This window comes from Oryctolagus cuniculus, chromosome 7 (assembly GCF_964237555.1).
Source record: "Oryctolagus cuniculus chromosome 7, mOryCun1.1, whole genome shotgun sequence".
In the NCBI taxonomy this organism is placed as follows: domain Eukaryota; kingdom Metazoa; phylum Chordata; class Mammalia; order Lagomorpha; family Leporidae; genus Oryctolagus; species Oryctolagus cuniculus.
The window spans coordinates 75584241-75604690 of NC_091438.1; the positions used below are offsets into that span (position 1 = coordinate 75584241).

The window sequence follows — 20450 nt, forward strand, 5'->3', positions numbered from 1 at the left end:
CCAAGAATAGCTACTATTTATATAGAAAATGTGTATTATGTATTCAGATCTCCCTCTTGATCCTTGGGCCTGTATTCTGTTCATTTTAGTAAAAACAAAATATTTTTGCCCATTAGCAAGTAATAGTTTTGAGAAATTACCTATGGACATCTCTTTTCAAAACAGTTTTGCTATACTAATATTTTTAAAGATTTATTTATTTATTTGAAAGAATGACAGAGAGAGGGAGAAACAGGGAGAAGGAGATCATTCATCTACTGGTTCACACCCCAAAAGCCTGCAATAGCAGGGGCCTAGCTGGGCAGAAATCAAGAAACTAGAGCTCTATCTAGTATCTCACATTTGGACCATCATTTGCTTCCTCCCACATGAATTAACATGAAGCTGAATTGGAAATGACAGCAGGATTTGATCCCAAGCACCTTGCTACGATTGGGGATTTTCCAAGCAGTGGCTTAACCAGCTGCACCACAAGGCCTGCCCTAATCATATTTTTTGAAGGAGACTACCTGTTTTTAGTGAAAAAGGTATTACTTACAGGGACTTATTTTCTACAAAGAAAGGTATGGTTCCAGCAGGAACCATAAAATTTTAAAATTTTCCTTGGTAGAAAACACAAGATGAGAGATCACTTTGGGGCACAAGTGTTAAAACTAATGGTTAAGAAACCCACATTCCCGGAGGCCATTCCCAGTAGTATACTGGGAAAAGCTGCTGCCTGCCCCCACTGGCATATGGGCCCCAGTTTGTGTCCCTGTTCCTCCACTTCCAATCAAGCTCCCTGCTAATGGCCTGGGTAAAGCAGCAAAAGAGCACCACGTGTCTAGGGCCTTGCCACCCACATGGGAGACCTAAACAAATCTCCTGACTGCTGGCTTCGGCCTGGCCCAGCCCTGGCCATTGTGGCCATTTGGAGAGTGAACCAGCAGATGGACGATCTTTCTTTCTCTCTCCCTGTCTCTCCCTCTAACTTGACTTCTAAATAAATAAATGAATTTTTAAAGAAAGAAGACGCCCACATCCCAAATCAGAGTCCCTGAGTTCAATTCTTGGCTTTGGCTCCTGACTCCAGCTTCCTGCTAATGGAAGTCAGTGATGACTCAAGGAATTTTTATGTTCCTTCCACCAATGTGGGAATCCTGGATGGTGTCCAACCTCCTGGCTGTGACCCTGACCCAGACCTGGCTGCAGTGGGCACTGGGAAGTGAACCAGTGGATAAGTTTTCTCTGTATGTCTATGTCTCTTTATTTCTCTAGTAAATAAAAATTTTTCAAAATCACTTTGGAAATACTGTTAATAATGTCCTCATACTTTGTCAAATACATGCCAATAAAAGTAGTACCCTAAAATGCTAACATAATATAATAGCCAAAAAGGAGGGGAAAATGGATTGTAGAGTAAGGAAAAATTTTAACTATTGATCCTGTTTGTGTATAACAGAAACTATAATATTATAGAAAGGATCAGGAAACATCAGGATCAGGAAATTAAACTTAATCCATTGATTATTTTTCTAATTAAATACAAATAAAGAATTTCACAAATATACCAAATTCAAATGAATTAGAGATGAATATTAGAATTATTTATTTTGATATAAATAAGAAACATCATTTATAGTGATGGATATAACCAATTACCCTGATCCAAATGTTATACATTGTATACACATATTAAAATGTCAAATTGTGCCCCATAAATATATACAGTTATTATGTTTCAATTAAAAATTTAATAACACATTTTAAAACAGAAAAATATTAACTTTACCTCCTAACATTTATACGTAGAAGTTGAGGTCTTCAGAATTTAAAGTATTGGCAACAACCAGTTTTCAGATGCATAACTGTCTCAGTGGTTCTCTCTCTCTCTACATGACCATGAGATCTACCAAGCCACCATAGAAAGTTGAGAGTCACCCTTTACTTATTTCTATACTCAGTGTCTGTATTAGAGCAACTGCCTCCAAACTAGCCCCTTTGCGGTAGTCTTGTTCCCACACACACATCCCTTCTCATTAATCTCTATTGCCTACACCAATAAGAATATGATAAATATTTTCTGAATTTAGAAATAAATGAAATCATACATTTATCCAAAGTCCAGCTTTATTGGACAAATGCCTAATGACCAAAGCCTAACACCCAGGTAGGCAGTAACATTATGGTAAGATAGGTTCCAAAGCACGATTGTCTCACAACTGTATCCTGAGAGTCAAATCTCTAAACACATCTGGATTTTAAGTTGTTTGGTGACCAAGTTTCTGTCTTACACACCTTTGCACCTTACAATGAACCTTGTAGAGTGGGTGCTATCCAAGTACTATCCTCCCTTTTTTTCAGCTTGTCAAGGATCTCATTTATGACACCTCAAAGTCCTATGGCTAGGAGAGAGTTTTAAATGGTCATCTGCATTCTGGAAAAGAGAAGAGCAAAATATGCCATGTTTGCCCTCATTTCTTACCCTGAGCAATTACCCAAAGTTAATAAAAAGGAGTCAAGTGATGCAAAGGCCTCTGCCTTTCGTTTTAGAACCCCCACAAAGGAAAAGCCCTCTGGTTCGTACATAAAGTCTTGTACCAGGGGACATTTGAAAAGCTATCAAAATTCGGCTTTTAACACTGTTACACACACACAATATTCTACTAGTACGAAAAGGAAAAGTCGTCCTCCTAATCTATCAACCTAGATATGAAAGAAACTCAATTTCAGTTCACTTTGTCTTAAACCAGATTAAGTCAACAAAGACTTAACACTGTAAGAACATCGTGGGAACCTCTGAAAACCACTGCATATGTTCTCATTTCTGTGCGTACAAGAAATGTTTAAAAATAAATAACTATAACCAATGGCTAAAAACACCAGTTTGCTCAATTTGACATTTTTTTATATTGATTTGGACAGGAGGGGATGAACAAACAAATAGAGCTGAAGCTCAAAACCATCAATCTTCTAAATAATTTAGATGTGGCTTTGTAAATTTGGTCTTCCTTGGTTTGTAATGACCATTACAACAGTAATGGCAATCATTCTTTGACTGTAAGGAAATCAATATAAAAATACAGCTCACCGACCTCCCTGCTGCTGCTTCATAACCTTGAATCCAAAATTCAGCTCTTCTTCGGGATTCTGTAGAAAATCATCTCCAAGCATTCCATGGTTCTCCCCAGTGTTGCATAAGATTAAGCGGCTGTTGAGGAGTGGAATAGACCTGCCACCTGCTCTGTGCTCCACTTATTCCTTCTTCCCTTCATAGGGGTTGACTGAGTACCTTCTGTTGCTTAAATGCATTGGAGTTTCACTGCTTACCTAAAGTAATTCTTCCAAACACAACACTCCCCCTAAAAGAAGTTCTGCAGAAAACATTCTTCAACTTGTTCTACCACCTTTGATCTCATTTCTCAAGAAGCTCTTGCTGCATTCCCCTAGCACTTGACCTTTTCATCTCAGGGTTTTGATAGTTCTTTGAACCTGAGAATGTATGGGTTTTTCTGTTTTGATTCTTAGCTATAAATTTTGCAATTAACCTTTGCTCAATTCATTTCCACCTACTGCAGGTAATAACTTCACCCAGTTTAGACTGTATCTCTGCTGTGCCTTAACCCTGTCCTTCCCCTTTCTGCAATCCACTTGACAGAACTCCACTCAGACAATATATCTAAGACTGTTGAGCTCCAGATCTACATCACAAAGATCCTACCATATTTTCTCAGGTCAATCAAATGCAATAAAATATATAACTGATTATTTCCCTTTTCTTCATTCTCTTCTTTCTCAGTTTATGGAGCCATTTCACCTTTAATAACCCAACCTAGAAGATTCAATTTCCCTCCCCCTTTTCTTTGCCTTATATATCCAGATACACTGTCAATTCTACTCCCTAAATGTCTTTCATTTATTTACCTTCTGTGTTCTTCCTCTTTCACTCATCAAGTGTAGGTCCATACACTATCTTTTACTTCTGTTGTCTTGTCTCCCTGGAATCATACCAGGATAATAATTTAATGAGTATCTTCTCCCATTGCTTAGTATTACATGTTTCCCATAAAATAGAATCCAAATAAATACTCACAAATCCTTGTGGCTTCACATTTTTGCCCTCCTTGTCATTCATCAATTCTCTCTCTCTCTCTCTCTTTCCCTCCCTCCCTCCCAACCTCCCTCTTTCTCTCTCTAACTTCATAACTCTTCAGAATTCTTTTGACATGCTACTGGTTATCTTCTTTATCCTCTCACTTCAAAAGCTTTACAGTACTTATTATTGCCTATTAAGTAAATACATAGCATTAAAGTCTTCCCTTTTAACTTGAATCTACATTTCCTGTCTCATGGTTCATACTCTGTATTCAGTCTAGCCAAATAAAAATACTAGTCATTCCTCCACCCCACCCCCTCAAAATTCTCCTGTCTCCACAGCTTTGCTCATGCTGCCAACACACAGTATCTTTTCCTTACATCTTCCTTGCCAAACCCTTTGACAAGGAAGGTCTAGATTGAATAACTGTGCCACTTTCTTCCTGAAACCCAGAGATTCCTACAGATGGGATTTCTCTCTTCTTTTCTCCTTTGAGAGTGGAGCAAGTTTTTAACTTGCTTTATACATGTATGTTATTTCTCTTATCAGGAAAGAATTACAATAAAGTTGTTCAAAGCAGTGCTTTTCAGGTCACCTGCAACAGAATAACTAGAATCTTAAATAAAACAAAAACTATGCTAAATCAGAGTCCTTTGTGGTAGGACTCAGAACACTGCTTGAAAAGCCAGCTCCAGAATAAAATGCACCATGAAGTTGGAGATATTTGGCCTGCAGAATTGGGCCTTGGAGTAAGAATGGAAGTTGCATTCCAGTTATATCTCTGTCAAAAGACAGTTCTCAGAAAAAGCTAAAAACATGCCTCTGCCACAGATAAAAAGAAAAAAAAAAGTGAAAGATGGTATTTAACTCATGTACTGGGGGAACCAAGCAAATGTTGTAGCCTATTTTAAAGAGAATATGAAAAAGACACATTTATACAGAGTTGAAAAATGGTCCAAAGAAAGTGAAATGTGGGAATAAAATGACCTGGAAGGTCCTCGAGGAAATGCAGAGTTTCCTATGAAATATGAATCTTTAATACCTCTTACTGTCTGAGAATATTACCTATTCTGACCCTCAGTTACTTTATCTTAAAAAATGGTGATAAGATTTCATAATTTTAAAAATTTTCATGGGGATAATACTGATATAATACAGTTGTTATGAAAAGTAAATGAGCTAATGGGTCTTAAGAATTTTGAGCAGAGTAAAACAAATTATATTTATAAATGCTAAGCAGTAATAGCGGTATTAATAGTGTAGTATTACTAGCTATGAGTCCCTTGAGACTAATTCTTGTTTATTAATGAATGTGCCCATTTAATCAATCATGCAGTGTTTGCTAAATACCAATTTATACTAAAGTTCTCCCTGATATTAGAACTGATACCGCAGAAATACAGTGGATCATTTGGGACCATTATGAGCAAATATAAACCAACAAAATTGAAAACCTGGAAGAAATAAACACATTTCTGGTCACACATAACTACCAAAATTGAGCCATGAAGACATAGGAAACCTGATCAGTCCAATAAGGAATGAAATTGAATCACTAATAAAACATCTCTAAACAAAAAAAGCCCAGCACTGGATGGCTTCATGCTAAATTCTACCAAACTTTTAAGGAAAAATTAAAATCACTTCTTCTCAAGCTATTCCAAAAAGCTGAAAAGAAGGAAACCCTTCTAAACTCATATGAGGCCCGCTTTACCTTGATACCAAAACCAGACAAGGATACAACAAAAAAGTCTGTAGACCAATGTCCCTGATGAACATAGATGCAAAAGTTATCAACAAAGCACTGACATATTGAACCCAACACCACATCAAAAAGACTATTCATCATGATCAGGTTGGTTTTATCCCAGGGATGCAAGAATAGCTTGACAAACACAAATAAATATATTTAAATAAATCATATTAAATATAATGAATATTATTATATCATACTAAATAATATAGTATATTTATAATAAATATATCATACCAAAAGAGTGAAAGATAACAATCATATGCTCTTATAAGTAGATGCAGAAAATCAACATCCACTCATGATAAAAACTCTGAACAAATTAGATATAGAGCATAACTCAACATAGTAAAGGCCATCTATTACAAACACCCAGGTGACAGCATACACAAGGAGAGGCATTTTCTTTTGATGCTATTCAATATGGTACTGGAAGTTTTAGCTAGGGCAATTAAGCAAAAGAAAGAAATAAAAAAGCATACAGAAAGGAAGGGAAGAAGTCAAACTATCCTTGTTTGAGATGATGATACATATAGAAAAATCTAAAGACTCCATCAAAGACTATTAGAACTGAAAAATTAATTCAGTTAAGTGTCAGAGTATAAAATCAACATACAAAAATCAGCTCTTTCATACATGTAGAAGCCTGACATTTGACCATTCCTGCAAACCTCTCACCCTGAGGAAAAATGAACTCAAAATGAAACAAAGACTTAAATGGAAGATCTGAAACTGTGAAATGCTAGAATAAAACAGGGTAAATGCTTTAAGACATAAGTATAGGGGAAAAATGTCTGGATAAGGCTCCAAAGACATAGACAACAAAAGCAAAAATAGACAAATGGTATTATAGGAGACTAAGAAGCTTCCACCCAGCAAAGTAAACAATCATCAGAGTGAAGAGACAACATATAGAATGGGAGAAACATTTGCAAACAACTCACTGGACAAATGATTAATATACAGAATATAAACAACCCAATATAGAAAATGGACAAATGATCTGAATATTGAGTTTTGAAATCAGACAAATTGGCACTTATCATGACCCCAGGAAAGAGAACTTCTTTGAGCCAGAGCCTTCTCGTCAGTAAAATGAATATAATAATAGGGTTATTATAAGGCTTAAGTAAAAGAACCCTCCAGCATCTGAAATTATAATTCACATCTAGTAGGCACTCAATATGTGATGGTGGTCATACTAAGTTATTTATTTTGATGCCAATATATTGAAGCCTTTCCTGGTTGATTTTTTTTGGAGAACATATTAAGTACATTTACTAATTCTTTTATGCTTGAGTTTTTTTTAAAAGGAAACCAATGCTGCTTGAATGATTCAGGCACAGTTGATTGAACTGTGTCAAAACAGCATAATCCCATGAACCATAAAGAAAACCAGATTTCAGAAATGATGTGAGGTTAAGGGTTCCAGTTCTTTTTTTTTTTTTTTTTTTTTTTTTTTTTGACAGGCAGAGTGGACAGTGAGAGAGAGAGACAGAGAGAAAGGTCTTCCTTTGCCGTTGGTTCACCCTCCAATGGCCACTGCGGCCGGCGCACCACGCTGATCCGAAGCCAGGAGCCAGGTGCTTCTCCTGGTCTCCCATGGGGTGCAGGGCCCAAGCACTTGGGCCATCCTCCACTGCACTCCCGGGCCACAGCAGAGAGCTGGCCTGGAAGAGGGGCAACCAGGACAGAATCCGGCGCCCCTACTGGGACTAGAACCCAGTGTGCCGGCGCCAAAAGGTGGAGGATTAGCCTAGTGAGCCGCGGCGCCGGCCAAGGGTTCCATTTCTTAAATATTTAAATATTTCTTATTTTTTCTTGTTTGTTAATTCTGTATTAGATGGTACATACAGTAGGTCTTCAAAAATTTCATCGAAAATGCCTAATATGAAAAAATTTGCATGGATATAAAAATTTTCCATCAAAAATAAATTTATTTTTTTTAATTCCACCTTTCCATGAAGTTTTTGAACTAGCCACATATTTGTATCAAAACAATTAAGTTATAATTTTCATTATCTAGAAGTCAAGAGTCTACAGTATAGATCTTCTGGTGAATTTTCTGTGTTCTTTATTCCTGACCTCCTCTCTAATTTACAGCATCATACTCACCCCTTAAGTATTTATATTACTCCAGTGGGAATCTTCTTGACTTCCCTACTTCATTATCCCCATTTTGGATTACCTCCTTTCCTAACTACTCCAGCAGGATGAACCAGATTACACTTTGACTGCTCCAAATCTGCCTTCAGTATGCTATCCTGATTCTAAGACACCTTGCTGCAATAGTGAAATAAAAATAATTCTCTGAGAATTCTTCTCAGAGGAAAACATCTGGATGAATTATTAGGTGTAGATGGTATGCCTTGGGAACTTGGGTTAATAAGAGATGGATAGCAAAAAGAACTGTTGTACATTAGAAATTAACTTGGGGGTCTGAAAGGAGTTGGGATCAAGAGAGACCAGAGAGAAGAGAAAAGAGATAGAAAGCAGAGTAACTTCATGGTATACCCAAAATACTTTTAAAAATGTGTACTATTCTAAGTTACTGGCATTTCTTTTTAAAGATTTTATTTATTTATTTGAAAGGCAGAGTGACAGAACTGAGAGAGAGAATCTTCCATCCAATGATTCACTCCTCAAATGAACACAACAACCAGGCCAAAGCCAGGAGCCAGGAACTCCATCTGGATCTCCCACATTGGTAGCATGAACCCAAGTACTTGGACTATCTGCATTAGTGTGCATTAGTAGGAAGCTGTATTGAAAGCAGAGGCAGGATCTGATCCCAGACACTCAGATATGGGTTGCAGCCATGCCAAACAGAAGCTTAACCCTGTTAACTGTGCCACAATGTCTGCCCCTATGTATTTAATTCTCCTAATTTCTCTGAATCTTCAATAGGCTTTCCACTCCCCCTAAATTCAACATACCCCCACAATAAACACACAACAGGAGGAGAGGTGGTAATGTGGTAAGTGAAGAAATCATAGAATGGGGCCGAGTTGCCCTGCTGGATCAAATAGATGAAGAATGCAAACCAAGAACAGAATGTCACATCCAGACCAATGAGTTAGAAACAGCTGATAAACTGAACTCAACAGCAGAAGCGGAGGCACGAGGCCAGGGCTGAGGCATAGTAGGCTAAGCCTCCACCTGCAGCTCTGGCAACCCAAATGGGTAGGTTCTAGTCCCAACTGCTCCTCTTCCAATTCTGTTCTCTGCTATTTCCTGAGAAAGCAGTGGAATATGGCCCAAGTCTTTGGGCCCCTGACCCACATGGGAAACCTGAAAGAAGTTCCTGGCTCCTGGCTTCAGATGGGCCAAGCTCCAGACACTGGGGCCATTTGGGGAGTGAACCAGTGGATGGAAGACTTTCTGTCTCTGCCTCTCTCTGTCTATAACTCTACCTCTCAAATAAATAAAATCTTTAAAAAAAAAAAAGAAGAAGAAAGGAAGGAAGGAAGGAAGGAAGGAAGGAAGGAAGGAAGGGAGAGAAAGAGGAAGAAACAGAAGTGTAGACCCTAGATAATGCTACAATCAGATGTCTGGAAAATTGACAGAATACTTCAGGAAGTTCTGCACTTTATAAGGGTTGTGTGATAGGGGCTCAATTCCATCTTAATTCAGTTAAAAATTAAAACAGATGATCTTAACTGATATCTGGGTCAACATTTCCTCAGTCATGGACAATTTGACACACCCCATAGGTCTGCATTTCCAAAATCTCGATCAACCCTTCCTCATAGCTAGCCACATTGTCATATTCCAGGTTGTTACTACCGTCTGCTCGAGTTTGGTAAATATTTTCTTAAAGAGCCAGAGGGTAAATAGCTCAGACTTTGTGTGGGCCAGTTGTTACAGGTACCCAACTCTATACTTAAGGCCTGGAAACAGCTATAGACAATACATAAATGAATGGGTATGGTGTATTCCAATAAAACTTTATTAACTAAAGCAGGTGGTGTCCCTTTTGTCCTACCTCTTCTGTTCTCCACAAGTGGTCAGGGTTCTCTCTAAATGCCACCCCCCTTCAGATACATTGTCCTCAAGTCAAAGTTCAAATTCCTCAATTGGGTAAACATTCGTAATTCCATTGTCTTCCTCCCTAGCCATTTCTGTCTTCTAAGTCACATTTTAAGTAATATTGAACTACTTTAAATTCTTGAAGTTCCTATTTCTCTCATTCTATACATTTTCAGATGCTCTTGTTTTAACTTGGAATATGCCACTCTAGTACCAAGCACATTAACCCCACCCCTCCCCAACCCATATCACCTGAAAGGTAATTTCCTTCAGGAAGCTTTCCTTGATTCTCTAAGTTTTCACAAAATGTTGACACTGCGAATTCGGTTGTCTGAATCTCCTGTGAGTCTGAATTTCCATGAGAACCAGAGGAGTCTTTCACTTACTGTTGAATTCCAAATTGTTTAATAAAGAATTGGCAAATAAATGGATTATTGACATGAATAAGGAACAAAACAAGAACCAATCTAAAAATGGAGTGGGCTCTCAAAGACAAACTAGTGGAAAATAAACAGGGATTTCTCGACCTGTTCCTGCTCATCCAAAGGTATTTTCTGCTTTGCCATTGTGGCTTGCAGAGAGGGTTTGGAATCCCATAGTACATCTGCGAGACTTCTAATGCAGTGCCAAAGTCTTGAATGGCTTTACTCCTGCCTTGATCTCCCGATGTAACCTATTCTACCTCTCTCTGGTTCCTGACCTCCTATGTCAATCCTGTTTGCAGTCTATGTTTTATATTTGGCAAAGTGATCTTGGCTTGCCTTTCTGACCAATATTCACATTTTAAATATCATGTAGCAGGATTATTCTATATACAGGGCCTTCAGGACTTCATCATTTAGTCTTCAATCCTATAATCATAATAAGAGATTTCCTTTTGCATTCCTATTTATAGTTGACAAAATTAAGTAGAGTGATAAAGAAACAAAACAAGTGGCAGGGCTGATATGTGAAGGAAGAAAGTCTGCCTCCAGAGCCCCAGTTTGTAGCCACATACCACTTTATAGTTTCTCCAGGACCATGTCTGCTTTTCATGTCTCTGAATAGTATTCCTGTATCACTCGAGAAGTCTTCTGTAGTATACCTGCAAGTTTCAGTCTGAATCTCATGGACAGGAAGGTTGGTAACCATTGTTTACTGAGCACAGTCCCTGTGCTAAACGCTGTGAGCTTTCTCATTCACGCTTCATCTCTAATAAGAAAGATAAGGTTATCTCTCTGTTAAATATGAAGAAGTAGGGACATTCAGAGGTATAAATAATAAGACAGAATTTAAACCCAAGCAGTCTACACCAATACTTTTCTTACCCATACATGACTAAAAAGAGAACACACAGGAAAGTAGATAGCCTAAAGAATTCCTCAGGCTTCATAGGGCAAAGTTGAATGATCTAGGCTTCAGTTATCCAGGATAAAAGACAAGATAATATATCTCACTTGTGTATTGCTGCCTATCAAAATTACAAAATTTAGTGGCTTTAAACAACAATAGTTTATTAGCTACTAATTATGTCAGTCAGTATTTGGACTGGACTTAGCTAGGAGGTTCTGCTGCTTTTACCTGTACTCACTCTTATGTTGACAGTCAACTGGCAGTTTGGTGGGGACTTGAGGACCCAAGATGGTCCCTGGAGGTCAGTACCAGTTTATGAGACTATGACCTGTGCAGTTGCACTAGGCCCTCTCTTAGAAGGGCTCTGAGCTTAGTTTGTTGCTATTCTGTTGCCATGTCAAAATTCTGAATACTTAGGGTACAAGTATAAAACCACTGAGCTTCCCAAATTATGTTGCCTGTCCTGCTGGCAGTTGATGCTGGATGTCAGTTGGACATCTTTCTTCATACAGTCTATCATCTTCAAAGAGGTCAGTTCAGATTTCTTAACATAATTATAGGAACTTTCTAAGAGTATGAAAGCAAAGTGTCTAAAAGTCTAGGCTTAGAATTCCCACATCAACACTTCTGCCTTTTGTTGGTCAAACTAAGTCACAGTCCAACCCAGAAATGAGGAGAGGAAACTTGAATTCTACCTCTTTCTGGGAAGAATGGAAAGTCATATTGCAAAGGGGGCATATTTATATATGAGTATAGGGGAATGATTTCAGTTGGCAATCATTTACTGCAGTCTACCACAGAGGAGGAAGGTGTTTATGGAGAAAGGAAATAATTTCAGCTTTGGACATGTTGTGGTTGAGTTAACTCCAAACAAAGGTATTGAGTATCTGGGATAATATGGGTCTTGAGTGAAAAAAAGAATTCTGGCTGATGTCAACATGCGTATATTGTCTGCAAATTTGGGAGCTGTCAACACATAGATGATCAGTTACTGAATAAACAGATCAGAATTCCCAGAAACAGCATAATTGAAGGTCAGTACTAATAAGGAGACACAGTCAATCCCTCAGAGCACTCAAAAAGCAGAGTGGACTCTTCTCCCCATATACCTCAATCTCCTCCAAGGAAGACCATCTATTGTCCCATAAACTCTGCAACCAGCTCAAAGTCCACTACCCATGGAGAAGTGCAGCCTTTTCTCTAGTGGTCAGATATGACTTGTTATAGTCCAAAGGCCTATAAACCAATAAAAAAAAGTTACTGAATGCCCTTTTGGTGACCATTTATTGCAGTCTACCACATAGGAGGTAGGTGTTCATGGAGAAAGGGTAGGAAAAAAATAGAATTAACCACAATAAAAGTATCCATTTTAAAAGAATGGGAAATGTTCAGCAATTAGTAAAAATCTCTCCCCTAATCATGGAAGAAGTTTCTTGATGAACCCATCTGAATACTTTTTTGCTACAGTCTCAGGGTTCCTGGGTTTACCCTCTGGGAAGTTCTTTCTTACCCATTATTCCTCAAGTTCAAAATTGAAGTGGATGATAGAGAGTATGCTTTCCTAAAGACTGCTTCAGGAGATGAATAATGATCTTGTGGGTCTTAATTGTGATTTCTTCAGCAACACAATAGTAAATAGGATTGTATGCTATTTGTCTACAGATGATCTCTGACTTTCCAGCAATTCAAATTAACAATTTCTTTTTGTTTTAGAATGATATGAAAATGATATGCATTCAGTAGCAATTGTACTTTGAATTTTGACCTTTTCCAGGGCTAGAAATATGTGGTATGATCCTCTCTCACAATACTGTGAAGCAGCAATGAGCCACAGCTCTGGTCAGCCACACAATCATGAGGACAAACATCCCAGAGTCTACAGGGTCTTGTGTTGCTGAGCATGACATTCAGTAGATCAGGTGTCTAAAATGCATTTTTGACTTAGGATATTTTCATCTAATGATAGGTTTATCAGGATGTTAACACAGTGGTGAGTGGAGCAGCATCTTTATACAAGCCAGGATCCACACCCAGAATTCTTCTCTGGAACCACCTTTTAAACTTGCATATTATCCAGTATTTATGCCCTACTCATTCCTCTTTCCAGTATTTTGTGTGGCTACTTTCAGATAATCTTTAAGTAGGCAATATCCTTAATCTGATCTTTGCTGTGCTGGGGCTCAGAAAATGACATGCCATGGACTGGCACTTCTACAGGCTGAGGTGTTCAAGACGCCACCTCTGATTCAGGGTTCCCCCAGCCCTTCCCAGCACAAGGAGAGGCCTTCTCCAAAGTTCTGTTATCCAGCTGACTGATGTTCCACCAGAGGAACACAATTGCTTTCAATCTTCCTACTGAAACTTCATCACCAGAGAAGAGTGAACTCATATGGCAAGAAGACCGAAAGTCGAACATCACATCTTGAGCTGAGAAGAATTTTGTCCCAGGCCCTTTTCTGCTTTTCTGGGCCCAATCATCTGCCAACAAAATAGTTTTAGAGGGAGGTACTATATCCCACGTCCCTCTCCCCCTGTGAATGGGTATTTAAGCTTCAACCACCTGAGCTTTTCTTTGAGTCACGCGCTCTGTGTTTGGCACCAGTGCTCCCATATGTTTATACAGTTGGTATGCTTTTACATGGACCTATTTCATGTCTTTTTCAAAGGCTTAAATTATCAACTTTCAGAGGGAAAGTTTACACTTTGCTCTCCCTGCAAGGTTAGACTCTTTCTTCGGCTGAAGAATCAAAGTGGGAGGAATTTAAGAAAGACTTTAAACATCTTTATCTCTTGTTTGGACTACAGAAATGGTTGGATTTGCCAACCTGGTGAAGCCCCACTTTTCTGTACATTCTTCATTTCTTTCCATTTCTGCTTGCAACTTCAGTATTTCTTAGGTAAGCTCATTTCTCTCTTGAAAAACACTGCTAAATTCAGCCAGGAGAAATTATTATATATCTGTATTCTGGCTCTTTCTAAACACTTCTCCCAGACTTTAGGTGTAGAAGAAATATGAGTCAGCCTTCCATGTTGAGCAGGTGAAACTCTTACCCACTATCTTGCCAAGACATCATAAGGATCACCAATTTTCCAGCATGATAGACCTGTCTCTTCATTACCAATTGTCTGACTGCTTAGGTAATGCTATATATTTTCAGATTTTGTTAGAAATCCTCAATTTCTGTATTAGAATAAAGGCTAAATTACTACTATAAAGAAAGTCCAAAATTCAGGGACATAGAGAAAATAGAAATGTATGCCCCTCTCATGTAACAGTGGAGCCTAGACTGACAAGGCAATTCTGTTCCATAAGCCACTCAGGACCCAGGTTCTTCCTGTCTTGTTCTTCCCTCTCCTACACTGTCTTCCTGATATTCCTGGACAGAGTTTGTCAAAGCTAGTCATAGACATGCCCCTAAAGGATAAAGCAGGCAATGGCAACTGTTACTCTGTCACAAAAGGCAAAAAGATACTCAGTTTAAAATCCTTAGAAATACAAGAACCAAAAGGGAATAAGAATTTTGTTTCTTAGAAGGAAAGAGAATGAGTCTGAAAAAAAAATATGGCATGGGACTGGCACTGTGGTGCGGTGGGTTAAGCCACCTGTGATGCCAGCATCTCCTCTGAATTTTAGTTCAAGCCTTGACTGCTCCACTTCCAATCCAGCTCCCTGCTAATGCGCCTGGGAAACCTGTGGCAGAAGACCCAAGTGCTTGTGCCCCTGCCACCCACACTGGAGACCCAAATGGAGTACCAGTCTCCTGGCTTCAGCCTTGCCCAGCCCTGGCTGTTGTGGCAATTTGGAGAGTGAACCAGCAGATGGAAGATGTCTGTATCTCCCTCTCTCCATGTAATTCTGCCTTTCAAATAAATAAATAAATCTTTTTTAAAAAACAATCGAACTGGTGGGGGTATGCAAATGCTCATTTTATTACTTTCAGTACATTGCAAATATATTTTAGGAATAAAGGGGATTTTTTTGTTTGTTTTAAGGAAAGCATGTAGCAAAATAAATATCCAAGAAGATATGAAGATAGAACAACAGTGAGAATCAGAAAAAAATGGAGAAATGATAGTCAATGAGATAAAAATTCTTAAAAATATTTTTCCAATGACCCAAGATAATACATGTTGCTTGAACTTTCAAATTCAGAGGTTATTGGAGAATTATGACAAACGCTATATTTCAATGAATTAAGAAATTAAGACGAACAACGAAAAGGAAAACTTCAAGAGTAGACTTTCTTTTTAAGAATACTGACAAAGATGGTAACTACTTATGACTGTTTCCATCTGCGTGTGAACTAACATAAGTAACATTTCTAGGGGCTGGTTTGGGAGAACCACTCTTAAAGACCAGGGTGGTCCACATTTCTAGCTACTCAGTAAATATAATGTGTATTTGAACAAAAGAGTCCTCTGCATCTTAGGCTGTTGAAGTTTTCCCAAAATTTAGAAATTCTCTTGGATGTGATGGTTTTATCCTATAGACACAAGGCCCTGGGGCCTCCAGACACCCACTCGCATATTGTAATTGCCCTCCCACTTGAGATGGATGATTTGTTTCCCAGAAAGTCAAGGAATCCAAGCAAGGTGTAGAGATGAAGTGAAACACGTTAATCACAGGTGGAGCATGGGCAAAGCTCTACCTCATTAGACTATCAACTGGGAAAGAGGGTGCAATGCATCACTAAATCTAAAGAGGGATATAAGTCAGCAATAGTGAAACTTATAAATTCTGAGGACTGGTATTTGGCAGACTAAAGTGGAAATGTGACCAACTTCCATTCCAAACTCCCATTAGAAGAGACATAAAGTTACTGTATTTTACTTGGAGTTGCTACTATTTCTTCAAAGTATAAAGGAAATCAAGAATCTTTTATTTTTATATAGATCCAAATTCCTTTAGGAAAGGAAATATCATTTCATGAGAAAAGATAATATTGTGCTGTCTCTGAGGAAATTAAATGCTTCTTAGTGCAATGTGTGCTTAACTACCATTGGAAGATTCACTTTCTACATTGTTCATGGGACTTGACCCTATTATTCGCTGAAGCCCCAATGACTTAGTACTGAATCAGATGAAACATGAGGCCTGTGTCAGGGAAGAAGAAACCACAGGATGAAACCTCCTTTTATGGGAAGTGGTTAATATTTCTGAAGGAGGGAGACAAGTCACCAGACTGAGAAGTTTGGAAGAAAGAAATGCAAGGGTGGGGAGGGGCCATTAGGGGAGTAAAGGGAATGTGTGCTTTGTGAGGCTGTATTAGTCAGTTTTTCATTAGTTCGTAACAAATACTTGAGAGGAACTATTTAGGAAGGAAGGTTTATTTCAGCTTACATTTTGGAGGCTCAGTGATCAAGATCAGGTGGTCCCATTAATGTGATGTTTTGTGGAGGCTGACAATGGTAGAACAAGTGCATAGAAAGCCAGGAAGCAGAGACACAGGGAGCCCATGGTTTATCTACCCTCTATGTGTTGTTCTCTCCTTATAAAACCATCATGATTCCATCCTGGAGACCCACCCTAGCAACCTAACCCAATCCAACCACTTCCCAAAGGATTCACATTCAGACACCAAAATCGGATCAAACCTAAACCCTAATTCATCAACCCTTAATATTAAAATAAACCAGGAGAAGAAAGCACTCTGGCAGAGGGATAAAAGGTGTGGTTAGAGACCCAATCGCCATTTTAATGCGGTTGGGTTGCGTAGTTTAAAGGAGTTATGCTGAGCCAGACTGATTGAGGGAACTTTTATTGATTTTGCTTTTATTTTTTAATAGGAGAGACTGGAGCTTGTTTTATAAGCTAAGGGTAAAGATGCAGTGAGAGTCAGTGGTTCAACACAGGAAAGAGAGGAGATAATTGTTGGAAGAAACTGACCATGAAAGGTTTTGTTTAATTTATAATATCTTTTCAGAAAAGGAAATTTAGATTCTTCTAAGCTTTAATTTAAGACACAGTTATTCCACACTTCCACTGGCAAATATTAATCAAATATTAAAAAGTGTTAAGGCTTTCTTTGGTTCATTTACCTTCTCATTTATATAAAATAAATATCAGCAAAGAGCCCACTTGAGTACTGGTATGGAGGAGAAGGCCATCTTACCTTTGGAAAATGGTTGTTGCCTGAGATTTATATAAAAAAAGTTTTTCAGTAAATTAACAAGTCCGTTTTGTAACAAACAGAGAAGGGATTCACAATTAATAGGCCGCCTAATGCTGATAAATGATGAACAGGATATTATGTAAGCTATGGAGACACTGAGCAGAAGCCTGGCTAACAGGCACAGCAAAAGCTACTACCTATTCACTGTTGTGGAGTACAGTTGTTGATTATTTACACAGAACTTCTAAGAAAAAAATAATGCTAACCTCTAAGTAAGTAAAATTTCATTTATCTTATGCCGTCCTACTGTAAAATGTTTTCTGCAGGAAGTTCCTTCCCTAAGTAACATCACTATCTCCCTGAAGTTCCCAGGAAGGTGACAATACATCCACAGGAAGTCAAGATCAAAGAGCCAGCAGTGTGATTTAGCATTGCCAAGTCTCCCATTTCCTCACCTACAAAATGCAGCTAATAACAGCGCTTACATTCATAAGATGGTAGTTGAGAGGTGTACATGCTTACTCAATGGTATACAGCACATATTATATGTTTATGAAATGGAGTGGGGCAGGGGAGTTGCTGCACTTTGTCCTCATAGAAAGGTAGGAAATAATGAATAGTTAGAGAACAGTTAAGACACATGTGTTTCTATCAAGGACAAGGAGCTCTGGCAATAGAAGAGAACTGAAGAAAGACCAGAAGAGCAGTGAAGATAAAGGATAAAAGGCTCAGTGGAGATGCCAGTCACAGGTTTTAGGGGAAGGAGGACTGATATAAGGAGAAAATTAACTTGATGAATTCCAAAGACAATTGTTAGTGCAGAAATGTAATTATTTCCAAATTTATAGGTCAAAAACCAGAAAATATGGCCTTTTTGAAATTTAAAATGCTACTATTAATAAGGCTATCATTAACAATCAGTACAATATGCTATGATAGTCTGAAGCTGAATTTGTATTTCTTTTAATTTAAAAATAACTTATTTATTTTATCTGAGAGACAGAGAAAGAGAGGGAGAGAGAGAAAAAAAATCTCCTATCCACTGATTCACTCCCCCAAAGGCCTGCAACAGCTGGGGCTGCGACAGACTGAAGCTAGGAGCCAGTCACTCAATCTGGGTTTCCCATGAGGATGGTAGGAACCCAACTACTTGGGCCATAACCTGTTGCTTCCCAGGGTGCACATATATTTTTAAATAAGATTTTAATACATTAGATATGGAAATCATGGGGCAGACATTGTGGAGCAGTGGGTTAAGTTACACTTGGCAGTGTCCAGGGTAGCGTCCTGCCTCTGCTTCTGAAACAGGTTCCTGCTGATGTGCCTGGGAGGCAGCAGAAGATGGCTCAAGTCCTGAGTCCCTGACACTCACATGGGACACCCAGATGGAGTTCCTGATTCCTGGCTTCAGCAGCCCTCAGCCCCGGCTATTTCAGGCATTTGGGAAGTGAGCCAGCAGATGGAAGATCTGTCTCTCTACTGCTCTGCCTTTCAAATAAGTGAAAATGAATAAACAAACATTTAACAATACAGAAATGATAAATCATTGTATATGTATAGGTTGGGGCAGAATTTCTAAACATATCTGAAAAGATGGAACTGAGATAAATGGATATAAAGTGAATATGTGAGAATAAAATTATGTTGTCTTAGTTATTTCACATTAAACAAGTCTTAAATCAAGATTATATATGTAGATTTACAGTATCTTTTGTATACACTTGGAGAAAAATCTAGAAAACCGAAAATTAATTATTTACTAAAATGTTCTAAACTACTTTAAAACATCCTTTTCCTCCTATTTAGTTTTCATTTTATAAGTGAAAAGTCAGACATAGTGAATAATATCATGTTTCTATCTTGCTTTGTTAAATATGTGGCATAGTAGCAGGTATAAATATACAATAGTTTTAATGATAGTGCAGAAGATAAAAGTATGAACTATATACTCAAATGGACTAAGACTGAGTTCTGAATCTATCAATTCTTGGCTTTGTGACCCAGGGCAAATAACATGATCTCTCTGTACCTCAGTGTCTTTATTTGTAAAAGAGGGATGATAATACTGTTCACCTCATAGGATTATTATGAATTCAATTAGTTAATACTAGAATGCAGTAGGCACACAGTGAGTGCCAATTATTATAAGTATTAAATAGCTGCCTTAGCCTTCAAAGGGTTAGTGATTCAAAGAGTCCTAGGTAGTAGTTCCATTCAGGAAAAGGCTGTGACTCATATACCTATATGTCAGTGTATTTGATAAAGGAAGGTTATTTGCATTGTACTGGGGCAATTTCTGTTACCCATCCTGCCTAGCCTTCTAGAAGAGCTTTAATTGTAAGGCATGCAATCATTAGTCCTGGTGATCGCATGGCCCTAGTTCCGTCTCCGACCCAGACTAAAACTCTTGTCCAGCTTTATCCTACCTTGTCATGGACAAGCATAATGCCGGCTAAAGTGGGCTCCTGGTTTTTGTAGAAAAGCTTCAGTCTTCTTTACCCGTAATTTTCAATCCTCATTAGGATTGAAGATGGTTGGATTCTGGTGGTTAGAGTCCTAGCTGCTAGGATCCCTAGCGGCCCGCACTCCCAGGAAGCCCCATGAAAGAATTGGTTGGGTGGCTTTTCTGTAGCAGGCCCTTTCAAGAGGCCTGCAGTTCACACAGTTAGGCTCATTGTTAAGTCACTGCTTGGGTGTTAACTGTTACTCCCTTATCACAGGACCCCCAGTGGCCTGCCCAATGTGAAGCATATGATAGGTGTCAGCAGAACTAAAGTGAATTGAGAGCCTCCCCACGTTCTTCACTCCCCAGACGCCTCACAGATCATCTGTTTTTGTCCTGATTCTTATTTCCATGGTTTTTACTAATCCCCCAGTCTAACCTAATCCCCTTTCCTTACCATCCTTCAAACCCTTTGGACCTCCTAGTATATAACCTGCAAACTCCCCAGTTATCTTTGACTTCTCTTTGAATGTCTTCACCACTTCCCTGCTTAGGATGAGGCCCTGTTTTCCCTTACTTCCCTAGTAGGTCTCTCAAATAGAGGTTATTTGGCTGTCACACCCCAACAGGTAAGGAGGACCTTCCTCTCCAAACCATCAACTCCAGTTCCTGTGAAGTTTTTGTCACGTGGTTGTACCACCCTGT

General features: G+C 38.6%; 1 protein-coding gene across 4 annotated transcripts in view; it reads right to left on the reverse strand.

Annotated features, from left to right (window-relative positions):
- Positions 1 to 19941, reverse strand: part of TLCD4 (TLC domain containing 4) — a 101357-nt gene extending 81416 nt beyond the window's left edge. Inside the window, exons 1-2 of one of the 4 annotated variants that reach the window (XM_051856240.2) lie at positions 19729 to 19941; positions 3904 to 3977 (exon numbers count right to left, since the gene is read on the reverse strand). The gene's annotated coding sequence lies outside the window, so the exon portion shown is untranslated. Of the gene's footprint in view, positions 1 to 3074; positions 3197 to 3903; positions 3978 to 19728 lie in introns of those variants that run through there. The other 3 variants (XM_051856236.2, XM_051856241.2, XM_051856238.2) reach the window with 3 other exon arrangements.
- Positions 19942 to 20450: the final 509 nt, after the last annotated feature.